The 16,512-nt window shown below is 37.4% G+C and overlaps 1 pseudogene; it reads left to right on the top strand.

Moving 5' to 3' along the window:
* The first annotated feature begins 7,549 nt into the window (after window positions 1–7,549).
* On the top strand, window positions 7,550–16,281 carry LOC100709515 (pyruvate dehydrogenase E1 component subunit alpha, mitochondrial-like; annotated as a pseudogene).
* The last annotated feature ends 231 nt before the right edge of the window (window positions 16,282–16,512 follow it).

The raw sequence follows: 16,512 nt of genomic DNA on the forward strand, positions 1-16,512 counted from the left end.
ACAGCATTTCAGCCCTGGGTTTTCTCCAAAGCCAAGCCTTGAGTTCATCACTAACTGCAGATTTCCAGTGACCAATACTTGTGAAAATATCCTTCGTATCCCAGTTCATGTAGTGTACACTACTTTCAAATCAGACATGGATTTTGCAATACAAAATTCACCAGGATTTGGAAGAGCATGATGTGTATTCTCAAGGATTGTAGAAATGATGAGGATTTTGTTTTTATTTTTCTATTTTGCATATGCATGTTTAATTTTCTTGTTTCTTGTTAATGTTGTTAACCCAGCATCAGATTATCAACCTGTCCAGGGTGTACTCTGCCTCTCATCCTGTGGTAGCTGGAATAGGCTAGCAACACAGATAAAAATCAGCAGAAGAGAATGGATGGATGCATTTGGTTTCAGTTTATACATATGAGGCATATTTTGTTTTTGGATTGTAGTTTATCTGTTTTCCTGCCTATATGGCATGTTTTGTCTCTGTTCTCTGATATGACCCATAGTAACATTAGATTATTTAGTGCCCCTGCAGGGAGCAAAAGAATATGCCACAACCTCACTGTTACATAGAATTCAATTTTCTCAAATGCTTCCTGTGTCCAGCTATTCCACATAATGCAAAATGTCAGTGGTAATCTCATAACATACAGGTTTATCAGCCATGTTTTGTATTTCAGATACCTTTGTTTATTTTTAAATACTATAGCTAGATGTGGTCATTGAAAGATCTGCCACCTAGAGCAACTTTTCTTTACATTTTCAAATGAGATGAGTTAAGCTTTATTTCAGTGTCCCATTTGAACATTTATGCTTTACATTGAAATTCATATTAATTTTCACTTGATTTCTAGCTTAACTCACAGCTTTAAATAATAGTTTTTGTTGAGTATCTCCAACACTGCCAGCAAGTTGTCTATAAATGTGACAGACATGAAATATATAATAATATATAGCTGAAATATGAACATTATATCATCATCGCACTATATGACATTGCATTCTTATCAAATAATGATACTACTACTACTACTACTAATAATAATAATAATAATAATAATGATAATAACTGTTAAACATAACCTGGTTTACATTCTTTAGGGAATGTTTAAGGAATTTGTTTACTTGATTAGACAGGCTAATTGTATTTTGTTTGTTTTTTTCCTTTCCCTTTCTTTTCTTTTCTTTTCTTTTCTTTGTTTTTTTAAGGTCAGTGTTGCCCTGTTACTACAAAATACTCTTTTCTTCCTCTGGGTACTGGAAATACACAAATAAAGTGTTCTGTGTTCCTACCTTTTATGTGTCATTTTTTTCCAAATATCAGCCTGTAAGAGTTTAAATAAAAACATTTCTCTGTTTGATAGTTAAAAATGTATAACAGATATTTTATTTAATAAAAGAAAAACAATTCGTGTTTATTAACAGATAAATTAGTACATCATACCATGATATGTAACATATAGTGTGACATTTTTTTTACTGTGACAAGTATGGTTTGTCATGAAAGAAAAGTATATTTTAAACTCTTTATTTGACTACTTTTATGATTGAAATGGCACAAAGGAATATGAAGATAAAACCAGTCTTATCAACCTTTACCTAAATAATAGCCTTGGAACTTTTTCAATATTGTGATATTTCACAATTTTTAGTGTCTGGCACCAAAAAAACCCCATTTTCTAATGAACACAACCAAATTTACTAATAACCGAAGCATCTGGCATGCATAATCAGAAGATCATTCTATATATTCAAGTTTCATTCCATATATTCAGAGATCATTCTATATATTCAAGTTTCATTCCATATATTCAGAGATCATTCTATATATTCAAGTTTCATTCTATATATTCAGACTTTGATTGTAATATATATATTCAAGAAGTATAAAAACAAACAAACGCCCACAAATATTTCTGAAAAAGTAGTGTTTTGGTTGTTTTTTTAAATTTCAATTATTGTTTAACAAGACAAAAGTGCAAATGTGAATGCAATTTCTTTTTCTCACTCTTACAGTTTTTCTCAGTCGCTTTGGTGCGTTTCTCAGAACACCATCAACATTTGCACAGCAGTTAGTGCATTTCCCAAAACAATTAGTGCAAACTGCAAAACCTAGTGGATAGCCTGCAAAAGCACGTCACATGCACAGAATTGATTATCCATACCGCAAAAGCAAGTATCCATGTCAATGAAACTGCCAGTGCCATCAAAATGAAAAGTCTTGACACCATCTGTATGAACAAGATAGTCAAATGGCATTGTCATGTTTCCACTATGACAGTTTATAATTTCAGTGTTTCCCATTGCAAAAACAATTGGTGACACCTGAAAATGCTGATGACAGCACTATGGCCTACCTGTACAGCCATCTGAAATGTGCAGTGAAGTCACTGTAGATGTTATGGGAGTCTTGGGAGTAACTGAGACACTGAATACGTACGTTTCACATTTCCATTGTGTAGAAGTGTTTGTAATCCTACAGAATTGTGCAAAAGAAAAATATGCTACAGTCACTTGTTCACTGTAGAATACATGTAAACATAAAATCACCCATTTGGTAGACCTGTGCACTAATGTGAACAATAAACAGCACATGTAACAGTACAGTAAATCATTCTGGCACATCCAGACGTTCCTGTCTGTCTGGCCACATATTTTCATCTACATCACGACAGATGTTATCCCTCGCAATGCAGCGAGGAAAGTATCTCCTGGAGTGGCGAATCCATCCTCTGCAGGACTCTGCTGTGATGTCATCACAAGCTTTTGTAGATTCAGTATGCACCTCATGCCAATCCTGTCTGTTGGTTTACATTATATATATACTTGTAGAGTAGGGGATACTGTAACGCGATTCACCTATGACTGGGTAGAAGAGGCTTTTCATTGGTTGCAAGTAAGAGTAACACACACCAATTTTCATTAGTGTGAGATAAGGTTCACCTGAGAAAAGTAATTTATGGAGATTTTCATGGAAACTCCTTAAAAATAGGGTTTTCAAAATGGGTGTACAAATTGTTTGACAAGATGTTCAACAATTTTGAGTGCACTGACACAAGCAATGACATGAAGACTATTAGTTGTATGGACAATGACTATTCAGCCGGTACAAGTATAAATAATTGTGACATTCATGATAGAAGCAAGGAGATAGTGATGAATAGCAAGTCAAAAGTGACCATTCTTTAGATATTTGTACTTACTCAACTGCTTCATGTCCAAAGGCATTTGCCTTTGGATGAAATGAACATGAAACTGCCACAAGGTTGTGCCAAAACGACTATATGTTGTGGAGGTTGAACTAACTATTGTGCAAAGTTTAATTCTGTTGTGAGAAATGCACCAAAGCAACTGAGAAAAACTGTAACTAACTGAAGCCTTTCATTGAACTACCAAATAAACACATTGGTGCTCTCTTTCTGGTCAGACACGTGGCAGCACTTCTGCTATAATTTTGTTTGTATTTAACAAAATAAAAATGCAGACATAAGTGTACACGTTAGTTTTTGACTGTAGTGAAAATTCTTTTCTTTAGAAATAAGTCTCTCACTACTAAACTAACACTGCAAATCCCTCAACAGGTTTGTGCTCTCTGCTCATATTGCATTCATATTATTATTATATTTTTTTTTAAACTAACTTCAAGTACCACACTGCATTATATTTCATCACGTCAATATATGGGCTGCAAGTAGGGGTGACGTGTGCCATAAGTGGCTCCCGGGCCACATGTTTGAGACCCCTGTACGACAATGTTTTTCATTATCAGACTGTTTGTAAACAAAAAACATGAAATACATCTTTATGAGGGCAGACACTACTGTTGGCTATTCTATTATTGTAACACAAAGTACCTTGAGGTACCTGCATAAATAAATACAACTGAATTGAATTGAATATTTTTCTCTCCCGTGACCCACTGTTTATGCAAAATATACACAACTCCTTAGTCTCTTATGAATGAAGACATAAACACAAACACAAATTGTAATCAGACTGCTCTCACATGCTTGTGAGTAAATTTAATGTACATTTTAATAGTATATGATCACACATTAAAGAGAGAAGCAAAACCCAAATATAAAAATAAGTATTTAAAAACGGCAAGTAAGACAATAATCCAAATCACTATCAATATTGAACCAGTTTAATAAATCACAGATTTAAATTGTGGCTGCTCAGTCAGATTTTACAGAAAGTTTAAATTCACACACTTTGGATTTTACTACTCATCCAAATCACACATTTAAGTTTCAAAGAGCCTTTACTCTTTCTAATTAACTGCTTTTTCTTTTTACAAGACCCTGATTTACACAGAGGGAGGTTTGGAGTACTTAACATCATAGCTAGTCTCCTTTTTGAGTGGACGGGAGCTGCAGAGGAGACTTCCACCCAGTAACAGCAGCCCTACAGACACCCACCCGATGTGGAGCACAGCTCCCATTCTGTCCCAAGTATTGTAGGATTCATTAGCTATGGTGATTGTGGTCCAGCAGACTGGTATGAGCACCAAGACACCTGCAATGATGAAGGCAATTCCAGAAACAAAGGCCTCTTTAGTCTTTTGCCTTTCATCCTGAACATTGGTGGTGCACTTGCCCCCAACCACACCAAGCATGACCCCAAAAACACAGATGATGATGGCCATGATGGTGAGCACTCTGGCAGCCTTCAGTTCTTGAGGTACATCCAGAGAATTATAAGCTTCACATTCTGGCCAGTAATAGTCCCGACTCTCACAGTACTTCCACAAACCCAGCTTAAGAGCTGTAATAGCTTATCTGTGAGAAAAGAGATGGTTTTTATAATCAGAGATGTTATCTGTAGCTTCCTTACTGAGTAATCACATTTTTAAAGTTCGCTGATTATCTAGTGCTACCCTTAACCTGAAAATTGTTTCTAAATGAAACAGAGATGCATGTAAATTCACATATAATGCCAAAAGAGGCGCAAAGATATAATTGTATATTTTATGATTTTAAATATTTTGATAAAGATCTGTATTTAGTTGAATGACACTAACTATGCAAAATGGACTGCCATATATCTCCAACAGATAATAGTGAAAAAATAACTCTACTCTGGGGGTATTTTAGTTTCAGTGTCAACTCTTCATTTATTCAGAACTGAGGTGATAAAACACAACCAAAATCAAAGGGTAAGTTGTTTTCAGTGATGTTAAAGGAATCTCACTTCCTTTATTGTCACAGAAATGTGCCCAGGCAGAACACATGACTTTCAGAGTGATCTCAGCTCATGAATGTTGGTGTGTAGATGGCTCCAGGCTCATCTACTTCATTGGATGCTTTCTTTGGAATTTTTGATTTATTACCTGTTAAGGCTGTCACTCTTTCTTTTTCAATGAGATAAGTTTAATTAAACATTTCACAACATATGTATTTAGATACATTTTTTGTCTTTAGATAAAGACAAACATGTTCTTTATTGAAATACATTGTGTGAGATACTGAATGATATTTGCATTCAGTATTTCACACACTGAGGTTTTAATTTGGCATGCAAAGGCAAACTACTACATCTTTTTAATGTGAAATAAAAATTCTACACAAGAATGTTTGTGTTTACTTCCAGAGCTAGAACAAAACATTAGCATTAAACAAATGTTATCAGTCAGTCATGACGTGTGAATGCTGGGTTTGATACTAACATGTTATTTCAGTGTGAAACATTTAGCACAGGAAATGTGTGCAGCAAGTAGGTTGAACTATTTATAGGACGACTTGGAGATAACAGCTCAGTCTTCTGTGGCAGCATTTTGTTATTTAATGTCAGTTTAGTTTAGCTTTTCCTAGCAGCACTTTCAAAGTAATAAAGCAAATCAAAACTGTCTCTTCTTTCAGTTAATTTTTAATTTCTGGCTTGATGTATTATGAGATAACTGTATTTGCTTTAATGTTGAACTAGAATACATATAAAATGCATTTTAATCTGTGCAAAAAATTCATTTGATTAAATTTTGAATTTTGTATTCTCAGAAGATGAGCAATTGGACTCCTGACCTAAATTTTACCCTAAATAAAAAATGTTTAACTGTCATACTAATGACTTGAGCCTTTATTTTTTCACTTCTTTATTTCCATGGATTTGAATTTGTGAGCATGATCACAATAAATTAACTAACACATGTGATCAATAGCCTAAAGAAAATGTTAGCAGGTAATGGTTAATCCAGATATTTCTTCAACTGTTAGTAAATATTTTGAGCTCAAAACTTCTTACTACAGTGAAAATCAATCATTCAAGTATTTCTTTGTAGGGAAAAAAACACAAAGTACGACACGTAACACCTGGATGTCAGTTTCCAAATGCTGAATGTGTGTTTCTTGCATCTAACCCATTGATTGAATGATAAAGTCTGTAACCACAAACACACACTTAATACAGCAGCCCGTTCTCACGCGACGATTTGTCACCTAGTGTAAAATATTACGCTTTGGGAGTGAGGACGCGTTGAATACAGACACAGATCAAAACCAATAAAAATCATTTTTTGCAGTTTTACTTTGTTTTAATAAAATAATAAAATAACAATAATAATAATACATTTCAAAATGAAGATGTTTATCCATGAAAAAAATTAATTTAACATGTTGATGATGTTGCGCTGACACACTGTTGTTCCTAGGCTGATAAAACAGATTTAATTAAATGTAACACATTGGGTGTTTATAACACATTTTTATACTGTAACTTGGAAATGCAAAGAATGAAGCTCAACAGTGTTGTCTTTGTTAACAATATTTTCCTCTTAGACTTTAACAAGAAAAAATCTTTAACTCTCATTAGTCTTTTTAATCCTGAAAGAACTACATAAACACAAACACCTTTCAATTTTCTTCATTAAACCTTCACAGAAAAAGATCCATCGTGATCAGATTAAAAGAAACATGATATCACATGCTTGTGAATATCCACCTTCACTTACTATAAAATTTTACTGTCATGCAGTAAAAAGAAAGAAAAAGAAATCAAACCAAATACTGGAACACTTTTCAAACTGTGGATACAAATCAGTGACAGAATCATCAGTACTCAACAGTTCATTAATGAAAGAGTAATCACAGACCGTGCCTACACTTACAAAGGTTCAACTGTCAGTTTTTTTGTAAACTTGAAATGAAAATAGCTAATTTTACACAGAACCTAGAAAAACCTGTTTTTTTATAACTAGCAATATAAAAAGAGACTAAAAGAAATATTTGTTATACACACTTAAACTGCAAACATGAAAACAGGCCTGTTTTCATCACATTTCATGCTTTATTCTTTTATGCATTCAAGGCAAATACAGAAAGTGAAGCTTTTCTAAAACATGATCCTGATAGACTATATATGATTTAAATGTAGGCCTTATTTAGTTTATAGAATTTATATATTTTTACACAGAGCTGGGTTTGGAGTACTCAACTTTAAAGTCATTCTCATTACTGCATGGACAGGAGCAGCAGAGGAGGCTTCCTCCCAGTAACAGCAGCCCTGCAGAGGCCCAGCCGATGTAGAGTGAGGCTCCCATGAATCGATAAATATCATAATGGTGTCTCGCGATAAAGGCAGTTGTGATGGTGCTCCAGCAGATTGGAATAATCACCAAGACACCTGATATGATGAAGGTAATTCCAGAAGCTATAGCCATTTTGCTATTTTTCCTTTTATTTGACACCAAGGTGGTGCAGTTGCCCCCGACAACACCAACTATCACCCCAAAGATCCCGACAATGATGGCGATGACGATGAGCACTCTGGCAGCCTGCAGGTCTTGAGGTAAGTCCAGCAAAGAATCATAAGATTTGCACAGTGTTGTTGGTCGTGGATAGTAACTATAATCAGAGTTACAGGACTTCCACAAACCCTCTGATTTACTCCACTCAGGGGATCTCCATGTGGGGAGAGCACAGCTGATGATGGTCCCCAGGACTCCGAAAATGGCCAAGACCAAACCTAGAAGCTGTCTCCTACCAGGTTTCATGATGAAGGTTTCTTGAGCTCTTCAAAGAGGAAAGATGGTGTGTTCTTGAGAGTTGCAGTATAGAAAAGAGCTGAGCAGGAACTGGTTTTTAGGTGTTTTTCATGATCAGAGGAGCTGATTGTTGCTTTCTAACTCACTAATCATGCTGTTAAAGGAAATGACAGATTGTTGTCTTTAAGCTGAAAATGTTTTCTGAAGGAAACCCAGACTCTCAGAGAGGCATAAAATGCAAAAAGTATAATTAGAAAAAGGAAATCGCATATATTTGTAAATGAAATCTAAAAAATGTAATAATTGTATTATACTATTTATTTATTTTTTTAAAAAAAGGTCTGTGGCAATCTTGGTTTAATTTAATTTAATTAAACTCTTTAATGATTCAGCATTTTGTGACTAAATTCAAACAAAATCAAACATTATTATTTCATCATAAATAGACGAATATAAACTCCTTCAGTATCACTGAAATGTGAGATTTACTCAAAGCAGATGCTAATGTAGAGCGCCTAGGAAGAAGACGTGACTTCAGAGTATCTTCATTACCAGTAGATACTTGTAGTTCAGTCACTGAAATGTAGCTGCAACGATGATAACAGGCTCATCTTCATCACCAGATGTTCTCGTTGCAATTTGTTGCTTTATTCCTGGTTCAGCTTGTGATTGTGTGTTTTAAATGAAGTGGTATGTGCTTTTGGGCCATCTGACCTCAGGAAATCACATGATAGGGTGGGGCCAGGTTTCACAATGAGCTCACCCGAAACCCTGGCTGATTAGGTCCCACACCCACTTTCACACCTTGGCGCATGTGATTAGAGGATCACCAGGGGGTCCTTTGTCCCTCTTTGGGGGGATACTCCCACTGGGTTTAAATCTGGGACTCTCGGCCATTTGACCTTAGAACTGAAGAAGCTTCTCGGATGAGAGGTGAAACGTCTTCAAGCAACTCAAAGAAGTCCAGACGCTTTTCTTTGCAAACTCCTTTGACTACGATGACCTGGATGACTGAGAACCTTCACAGACATATGTGCTTTTTACTGAGTTTACTGAAATTTAGAGGGGAACATCCACATGGTCTGACACTTTAGTTCAGTGCAGTTTACTCATCTGTTGGCTCAGCCTCAGATCAGATAATCTAAGGCTCCTCTGTGATCCATGTTCATCTATGTGCTCATAATTGGATACATATCACACAGCACTTTGCTGTTACTGGGGTTTGTCGCTAGAAGAGACTGGAACTGCCAGCCACGAAGCTTCAGCACCAGTGACAGAGGAGGCTGGACAGCGTTGTGTAAAACAGTCAACAGTCCAAAGTTGTGAAGTTAAAATAAAACTGTGAAGTCAGCTGTAAACAGCCATGTTGGCTGTACTTATGTTATTATTTTCTTGAGTGTCCTGCTTTAACAGACAGGCTGCTTTAAATGAGCAGCCTAGCAACATGAAAACAAGCTCTGGATGAGCACTTCGAGTGACAGATTTCCTGGTGGCCAGCTGTGAGTTTAAATAAGTTTGTGGGCCTCTTAAAGTCAGCTGACAAGCTGTGATTCTGTCAACCTGTCAGTTGTTTTTCATGTTCTACCTTACAGCATTTATAACATGTGGATGCAGATGCAGCCTGTCCTTTTCTCTCATTATCTCTCTCTTTGCAAGACATGCTTTTCTACACCTACATTTGTCTATTTTAAAAGTTTTTATTTATTTGTTAGTGATGTATACAGTGTCTCTGACTGTCTACCTTTCTTCGCTTTCAGTTTGTGTTTAATTCTCTTTAAAGTTCCAGTTAATTTATTGATTGATAGATTTATTTGTATATAGGGAAACGGATGATGGCTGAGGCCAAACCAAGAAACTGTCTTCCACCACTTCAAAGAGGAGGGGTGATGTGGTCTGAGTGCTCCAGTTATTTAACAGTGAGCGACAGCTGAGCAGGAACTGGTTTTTATGTGGTTTTCATACTTGGAACCACTCGAGTGGCTCACATTGCGTGAGAAAGCACACATTAAATTGTACTGATGCTGCAATCTCCAAGCCACAAAATAAATAAAGATATATTACTTAGAACATGTGAACACCAATATTGTTGACAGCCATAAGACGCATTTTTAAGCAATAAAATATGATTAGAAAATAGTTTTGACCTCTCGGGAATTGTGGATAAAAGATGAGCCTAGTATGAGAAGCAGGTAAAAGCAAGACCTTTGTGCAGTGACTTTTCTTTTGCATGAGAGTTGGAGTGAGTTGACAGCTCTCAGAATTTGCACATCGTGTGGAACTGTCAGTTACACTTTATGCTCTCGCTGCACTGTTTATAGCTGGCGCCTCAAAGTGCATATATTTACACGTGCACCCTCCTCTTCTCACACTGCAAGGCCCACGTCTCTACATGTAGGAGATTTAGACGAGCTGCACAGTGCACTGGACGATCAAAGGAAAGGTGGAGGAGAGAGGGAGAAAATTAAATAAGAGATGGAGCTATAAGGTGGCATGCCATTTAGGGAGCAGATCAGAGAGCAATTGTTAATTACAGACAATATATCATTTTAAATAAATAAAATTGTTATAATAGCCAGGAATCAGGGATGCAAAACTACACATTTCCAGTAATTTTCCTAGCAATATTTCTAACAACAGTGGACCATAAAAACATATCTGCATTTGCCAAAAACAGACACACAGCAACACACTGACACAGTTTGTCAGTGTGTTGCTAACTAAAGGTCCAGCTGCTGTATTTCACAGGCAGAGAAAAAAAAGAGAGAGCCACCGTCACTCAGAGATGGAGAAAGATAAGAAAGAGGACAGGAGAGGAAGAAGAGAGGTTAGATTTAAAGATAAGGATAGCTCATTTAAAGCTCGCGTGTAAGTCCTCATGTTTTTAAATGTTTTTTTTTATATTGTGAAACATGCTGCAAAACAAACTGAGGCACACTAACAGCTATTTAACCCTTTCATTATGACAACCTCAATCAGGATTATTCATCTTTAGGCATGAAAAGATTGTAGACTGTACCTAATCAGTTTCAATATTTTATTAGTGTGTCCGTACTTGTAGCTGGGATTGTATGATGGATTCAGTACGGGGCAGGAAGTCAAAACAAAATAAAAATAAATTAGTGGCATATATGTAACCATTTTAATGTGCAGAAACATGCTTATAACCTGTGGAAAGTGTGTGTGCTGTATAATAGAGAGAAATGATTAAACTCTACAAAGACATTTAAAAAATTTGAAAATGAATGTGGACAGTGGTGGTTGGCACTGTTGCCTCACAGCATCTGGCTCGGGCTTTTCTCTGTGGAGTTTGTGTGGGTTAGTTTTGAGTACTCTGGCTTTCTACCATAGTCCAAAGGTTAATTGGTGATTCTATAGGTGTGAGTGTGAAGCGGTTGACCTGAGGGTGACGGGTGACCTGCAAAGGTTGTGCCCGTGTCTCTCATCCTATAACAGCTGGGATAGACTCCAGCCACCCTGAATTGGATAAGAATTGATGGATTTGCTGGGCCGGGATAAGTGTGGAAGTGAATGGATACAATATTATAAACAAAATTTCAACTATAGGAGTAAAAAGGTACAATGGGCTTTATTTCACATCTAAACTTCTCAACTGAGTTTATCTGTATCTCATATTGGTGTCAGATAAGCAGCTTTAGAGGTGTTTCTTTAATCTTCTCTTTCCCTGCATGTTTCTTATAGTATGTACAACTTTTAACTCATTTTTTCTTTCTGCTTCTTGTTTTTTTATTCTACAGCACATTTGTCTGTGAGACTGAGATCATTTAGTGCATTCAGTGACCGTGTGTGCGAGTTTCAAGCTATAAACCGGTCGCCTGCTCAGTAGGTTCCTGGGTCACACACTTGGCTAGGTGATATTGCCATCTCCTTCACAATTTAATAAAAACAGATGCTGTTGTATTGTTTTGCTCCCCAGAGCTCTCCTCTAATTTAACCTTTTTTCTCCCTTATCTAAACTTTAATTCATTTCATGAAAGTGTACAGTGATGTTTTTCTCCTAATTTTTTTTACAGGATCAGGATCTCTGCAGTCTGATCTCACTCACCAGATTTCAGAAAACGCTGGCATCTACCTGGAGGACCTGGAGGACCAAGGACACACCGAGGTGAAGTTATAGCGATCATCAGTTTAACAGCTGAAACAGCTTAAAGAAGCATTTAAAAATTTATATAGCACTGTTATGCTATATAGGTGAAATGTTTTATTTGCAGATATGAAACTAATATTTGTGATTGATTCAGTAACACAAATTTATACGAATGCCTTTACAAAGTGGATAAACATACTGCAGAAACTTATAGGTCATACCTAAAATGGCATTTAAACTACCATTTTAACTGGCAGGGACCACATCCTCATTTGGACTGAGAATATTTCTTCAAAGACATGTAGGATGGAACAGAAACAGATCAAGGCCTGAGACTGTGGTTGGGGAAAACATCAGTATGGCAGCAGCTCCCAAGTTAGACAGATCCTTTATTTATTTATTTATTTATTTATTTATTTATTTAATTGTTATTATTATTATTATTATTATTATTATTATTATTATTATTATTATTATTATTATTATTATTGTTAAGCTTTAAAACTTTAGCCCTGAAATATTTTTCTTTGTGCTTGATAAGAACTTCTAACTTATTTCAGATGATGGCTTGAGACTACTGGAAACTGTGACAGTCTGCTTAAAGACTGTTCAGTGTATGGCTTAACTATAAACCAGGTTCTATGAAGGACAAATCATTACTATATTGGCTTGTTGGGGAAGGAACCACTAGTGTTTTGGATGAGTCCAGTGGAAGCATTGAGTGGCTGATGATTAATGGGGAACAGCACTCTAGAGAAAATGTGTCTTGGAAGCTTCATGATCTCTGTAGTTGTCTCAGAATAGGACATGCATTGCTTTTAAAGACTAAGTGCTTGTATTGGTTTTTAACAGGGGGCTGCACTGATTATGTCAGCACGCACATTCACTGATTTCACGACGCAGGCTACCTTTGAAATAAAGGTAAGATTGACATTGAGGTCTTGAACACAGACTGACACTTGGCACTTTGACTCATGGGTGTTTGCTTCTCCAGAAACGTGACCTCTTCAAGCTGGATGAGGGCCCTGCCACTCAGGTGGTTCTGACTGGTGATGAGGGTCTGCAGTACTACCGCACAATACAGATCATGAGACGTATGGAGCTGAAGGCAGATCAGCTGTACAAACAGAAGATGATTAGAGGGTTCTGTCACTTGTATGATGGGCAGGTTGGTTTTGTCCTGATCTACAATGAAACTCAGGGCTGGTGGTGTAATTTTTTTGAATATCTGCCGAGTATGTTGAACTGCTATCTGATGTGAAATCTGTACTTTAACACAGTATCTGAGGGGCAGAAGTCTCTAAGCATTGCCCTGTGAAATATTCATTGGCTCTCTTAAATCTTAAATCTTAAATCTTCCTTTAGATCCAGACATGTGAAGCTGTTTTCTCATTATAGGAAGCCTGTGCTGTTGGTCTTGAAGCCTCAATTAACTTGTCAGACCACCTGATCACAGCATATCGTGCGCATGGCTACACTTACACCCGGGGAGGGACTGTCAAGGAGATCATGGCTGAGCTCACTGGTGGGTTGTTGGTGAAGACACTAAAGATCAGTAAACGATGGACTCATTTTGACTATGCCACTCTTACAACTGCCACTTTTCAATGTTCAGTTGCTGCTAGAGTAACTTGACAGGTTTTTAATCTTTCCCAAAAGTCAAGCTATTGAGGTTCAGAAACTTAAAGAATATCCTAAAGAGCCCAGTACATGGAGTACTACAGTTACAAGATGATGACAATAGCAATGTCTCCCTAATTGGATGAAGCTGGCACACTTGTGGCTTGACCTTGGTGGTTTATTCCCTGAGATTAAGGCTCTAGGAAATGTGTTTGGTATCACTGAGTCTAGGAACAAATATCAATAAGTGTACTCTGAGATGTAAATGCTTTCGTTAATATCAACTAATGTTTTTCATGCACAGGCAGAAGAGGTGGTATTGCAAAGGGCAAGGGAGGCTCTATGCACATGTACTGCAAAAACCTCTATGGTGGAAATGGAATTATTGGTGCTCAGGTAAATGTCATCTAGGTGCTTTGCTTTGTTACTGTTTTTGCTTTCCATGGTTTAAGTATGTCAGATGTCATTGGTTTGGAACTGACACTGGCTGTACATTTAGACTTAAACACTGACGTTCACACTGGGACTTCTCTAGGTTCCTTTGGGTGCTGGTGTAGCACTCGCCTGCAAGTATCTTGGCAACAATGAGCTGTGTGTCTGTCTCTATGGTGATGGTGCTGCCAACCAGGTATGTAGTTTTTATTTCGTACATAAATGGGTTGAAGAGCAACACTTGGCTGTGCACAGCCAGTATTTACTTTGCTGTACATTGCTCATTCCCATAGAACGTTAAATCTGTCAAACTTGTGCTAAATGCACAACATGACCAAACTCTGGAAAGTTTTGAAGCTGTAACTTGACGACTTTACAGAACTTTTAAAAGCCTTGTGTATATTCCACATTTGAAGCATACAACATGGCTGCTCCCTGGAAGCTGCCTGTTATCTTTGTCTGCGAGAACAACCGGTATGGCATGGGCACCTCAGTGGAGCGAGCTGCAGCCAGCACAGATTACTACAAGGAGAGTTCATTCCTGGTCTGAGGGTAAGCGTCTGGCATACTTGAGCACATTTCTCCATAAATGATAGAATAGTGCAGCTCAAAATGACAGCTGCTCTCATTTTGCAAAGCCTGATGTCTTGCACTCTTTAATTGGAATACCAGTTATTCAATCTGGGTTTGTTCAGTCACAATTACAAATGCATGGCTGAACTTTTTCTGTCTCGAACACAATGCACACTAGATGGAAGTGAGATAAATGGCAGCCTCAAATGTTCAGGTAGTCTAATGTTGAAGTCCTGCAGAATTCTGAAGTTCACTATCAGACTGCAATACAGACAAGTACACCTATTCTGACTCGTTGTAGAGCTGACAAATTTCAAATGTGTCTGGTGCAACCATAAACTTGCATATGGACCCTGTCAGTTTTTTGTAAGATGAGATTAATAACCTCAGTAACTGTTCACAGGTGGATGGAATGGATGTTCTGTGTCCGAGAAGCAACCAGGTGTGCTGCTGATCACTGTCGCTCTGGGAAGGTGTGTTTAAAATGCTTAATTGTCATGTGTAGGAAACACAACTTGGCTCTCTGAAACTCTTTGTCCTTTGCTCAGGGTCCTATTCTCATGGAACTCCAGACATACAGCTATCATGGACACAGCATGAGCGATCCTGGATTTAGGTAAACAACTGGGTAATTAAGCCAGTTTAAGTTGCAGCAACTTAAGTTCTCTTCAAGTTTAATCTTACAAATGTACTTTGCCGTTCCTGTGGCTCTTACCTCTGCTCCTTGGTCTCATGTATGTATGTAGTGGCTAGTTCTGCCTAGGGATAAACAAATTCTCCATCTTCTGTCAGATTTCTCCATTTGACAAACTTAACACTTAAAGTTATTTTGACGCATTCAGTCGATAAATTTCATTCTATTCTGCATAGAAATGGATCACTGATTTTTCACTTTGAGTATTTAAATGTGTTTTAGATGCTCAAAGCACATTTGTTGGCAACCATTGTGCATCCCTACAACTCTCCTGCACCCTCTCCCCCTCTAGCTACTGCACACGTGAGGAGATCCAGGAAGTGCACAGTAAGAGGGACCACATGCTCAGACACAACATGGCTAGTGTGGAGGAACTCAAGGTAGGAAATTCTTAAGATGCAGAAATCAAATTTATGCGCAACACTTCTGACAGTTTAGATCTTTGTTATTGCAGCAAGTAATAAGTTTGCCTAGCTAAGCATACTAACTTTTGTGATAACTCTAACATTAATGCATGCTTTACATGTGAGGGTAAAGGGAGAGCTGCAACCATATTTAAAATGAGATCCTCCAGGTTTCATCACAGGTCTTGGAGCACAATTGCCTCATACACTGGCAGATGCCTTGTCTGTCATTTCTGTAGGGAATTGATGTGGAAGTGAGGAAAGAGATCAAGGATGCAGCTCAGTTTGCCACCACAGACCCAGAGCCCCCACTGGAAGAATTGTGCAACCACATCTTCTACAATGAGCCACCTTTTGAGGTGTGTGGAACAAACCCGTGGACCAAGCTGAAGTCTATTAGCCAAAGTTCTTGACAACCGCCTGTCCTTAATGCACGCCATGTACTTTAAACTTGTCCCTCACACGAGAGGGACACTTTACTACCTCAAGTCTTGAAGTTGCTACAGTGAAGTGTTAATGTTATTAGTGTTGCAAGTGTAAGATTAATACCTACATTTTTGCGCTTCACCATATTTACCTTGGCCAGAAATGTTTAGTGATTAAATCGGTTTCTGGTTGACTTCATCCTTTCACAAGACTTGAGCCACACTCATTCCTTAAATCTGACTAGATTATTTGCTGTGTAATCTGGTAATTTGAGGTGCTGTAA

Source organism: Oreochromis niloticus, linkage group LG10 (assembly GCF_001858045.2).
Source record: "Oreochromis niloticus isolate F11D_XX linkage group LG10, O_niloticus_UMD_NMBU, whole genome shotgun sequence".
NCBI classification, from domain to species: Eukaryota; Metazoa; Chordata; class Actinopteri; order Cichliformes; family Cichlidae; genus Oreochromis; species Oreochromis niloticus.